This window comes from Trichogramma pretiosum, unplaced genomic scaffold, assembly GCF_000599845.2.
Source record: "Trichogramma pretiosum strain Unisexual culture from Peru unplaced genomic scaffold, Tpre_2.0 scaffold14, whole genome shotgun sequence".
Lineage (NCBI taxonomy): Eukaryota > Metazoa > Arthropoda > Insecta > Hymenoptera > Trichogrammatidae > Trichogramma > Trichogramma pretiosum.
The window spans coordinates 1,160,762-1,163,799 of NW_019641706.1; positions in this window are offsets into that span (position 1 = coordinate 1,160,762).

Here is a 3,038-nt window from a genome sequence, read left to right on the forward strand (position 1 = left end):
TTACCACTGCCCGATGCGCGTGTGCGTGTTTTGTGCCTGCTACTTTAGGCTGCAAGCACATCAGCGGTATATAGGTGGTGGTGGTAGTGGTGGTGATGATGATGCTCGGCGCGTGTCTATAGTCGTATAGCAGCTGTTTTCGGTGGTGGTGGTGGTGGCGATCTGTGCATAAGCAGGTAAGACCTCGATGTTGGTCGCCGATGCAATAATAATATTCGAACGTGTGTATACGACCACTGAGCGACGATTGGTCGCTTCGTGTATAGTCTCTGTCTCTTTCTTTTTCACGCACACATCGTTTATGCACGCAAGCACATGCAAAGATACAAATTTAAAATACGTATTTGTATACGTGTGTGTGTTAGTATGCGCGCCTATATACAAGCTTAGTTTGGCTTGTCTTTGCGCTCACACGCCTGTTATATACACTTGCTTTACCGATTCACCCTCTCCTTTTGCTCAGCTAGCCAAGTGCGAGCTTGCACACACAAGCATACGTGTACGTATAAGTGTATACATATACACTTGCGTTGTAATACTTTGTATATTGGCAATAGCCGGACACATTGCCGTGTACACATGTACGTATATTATTTCGGCACGTGAGAATGGAAGGGGACCGAGGAGAAGAGAGAGGGGAAGCTGCTGGTTTATTTACGTATAGAGGTGTTCATGAGCGTGAAAAGCTCACGAAAGAGAGAGAGAGAGAGAGAGAGAGAGGAGACACGTGCGCGGATGCAGCGCTGATCGCGACGTTTTATTAAATGCCCGCGCCTATATAAGATATACACACTGACACACGTGAGGAATGTGATTTCGCCATGTACGCAGAGCCACGCGACGGCGATTCTCACGTGCGACAACGATGACGACGACGACGATGATGATTTTAACGCACTCGAGAGAGCGTCGTGACAATTGAGAGAGAGAGAGAGAGAGAGAGATACGGGTCGCGATCGCGTACGATGATCGATTAGCGATTAACGAATCGAAGAAACACTGGAGGGGGGAATTGAAAGCGTGGATTTTTCAAGTTCGAGCGTACTCACTCACGTACTCACGCGACTCTCTTTTTTTGCGAACGGAACTGTAAAGACAAGATGCGTATACGCAATGCACATCGTGTTGCATACGAGCTTGCAAGCACGTACACACTTATGAGACTTCATAAATTGTTTTTCATAAGAATGAAATGCGTGTGCATGCGCACGTGCGCACCCAGCTCGTATTTATTGGGATTGCATTTTGCAACAACTGAGAAAACTCGTGAATTAGCTGTGCTTTCGTAACGATGAACAAATTTTGACTCGTAGTTTCGATTGTGCGTAGATGATTTCGAATCCGTTCGTGGCTCTGGCGTGCACGAAGCGAGTCTGTTGACCCGATATACAGTCGCGTTGCTACTACTGCTGCGTACACGGGCGTATACATACATACGCATTAAAACAGCTGATTCTCCCGAAGTGTCCGGGAGTGATTGATATTATTTTTAGAACTCGCGGCCCTGCACGTTTACGCTTGCCCTGTTATACGTATGCAAATGCACACCATTGGTCAAGCTTGAAAGACAGAGCACATATGTAGCGCAAAAGAGAGAAACGCGATGGATGCCTGACGGCGGCGAGATGCGCGACGAAAGTGAAATGCACTTTGGCATGCACCGCGTACGAGCTAACGGAATTATATTTGTCCGGATAAAGCTGGTGACAACCGGATCGGGCTTTGTTGATACAAGACTCGACCCGTAGTACTGCGACCTGATCATCTCTCTGCGTAAATTGGCGTTAAATCGATTTGAAACATTAATAAAATTGATTTGCAATTTCCTACTTACGTACTTACGCATGCGTGAGTCGAGCTTTCGATTATCACTGCCAAGTGACGAGGAAAACTTGAGAGAGGAAAAAAGGGTAGCGCGCAAGTATATGACACCATCGAGATATGCGCATTTCTAAATCGAGTACACCACGAGGTGCACTTGTAAGCATACACGAGCGAATTGGGCGCGCTTTAAAAATGCCTAAGCGAGAGAGAGAGAGAGAGAGATTAGTAGCTCCATCTAGACAATTTCTTGGCTCGATTTTTACCAGTGCGCACGATGTTTTTGCGACCTGTTACGACTGTAAGTAAAGTGCGGATAATGAGACTGTTGAAATTTTCGAAATTGTTGACATAATGTAGGGTAGGGGGGGGGGGGGGGGNAAGGGGTATTACTGCGGTTTTTTTTAAGGCTAACTTCCATTTCCATATTTTGGTTGCGTAATAGTAATTAGATACTTGATTTTTTGATATTCACCTCTTAGAGACTCTCATTAATTGTTTTGACCACAATTCTATATTAATTGAAAGAAGAATCATTAAAAAATCTATGTTTTAATGCACAGTGATTTTGCATACATTACTGCGGTATGTGTGTGTATTACTGCGTGCATATTACTGCGGATAGTATGCATTACTGCGGATTTGAAGAGAGCGAGTTTTCAACTTGGGGCAAAAGAATAAAGCATCATAATGAATGAATTAATTATTATTAAATAACAAGAACGTATTTATTATTAAATAACAATATCAAATACAATATTAAAATTATTTTAGGCTAGGAAATTATTGAAATCTAGTTTTAATTGTTTCTCTTGCAAATGTACTCTTGTATTTTGTGCGATGCTTCAGCTACGCTCATGCCCTTGTCCACATTGTCTACCGCTAATGAAACTTTTTCTGCCGGATAATTCAGGCGAGTAAGCTTAATGACATTTTTCTTTTTAATAACACCTTTTTTACTTTGCCCATGACCCTATATCACGTCAAAACAATATCAAAAACAATAACAAAGATTAAGATTGAGGTTAAAGACGCAGCGGCTCACGATGCTAGCAGCGGCGCGGACGCTGACTGTCATCCCGCAGTAATGTGCACCGAGACGAAAAATCGCACGCTAAAACTGAAACTTCATCAAATAATATAAATAAGCTTTTATGAATTAAAAATATTGGCTCAATACTTCTTCAATAGTCAATACTATTATCTTAACTTTTAAT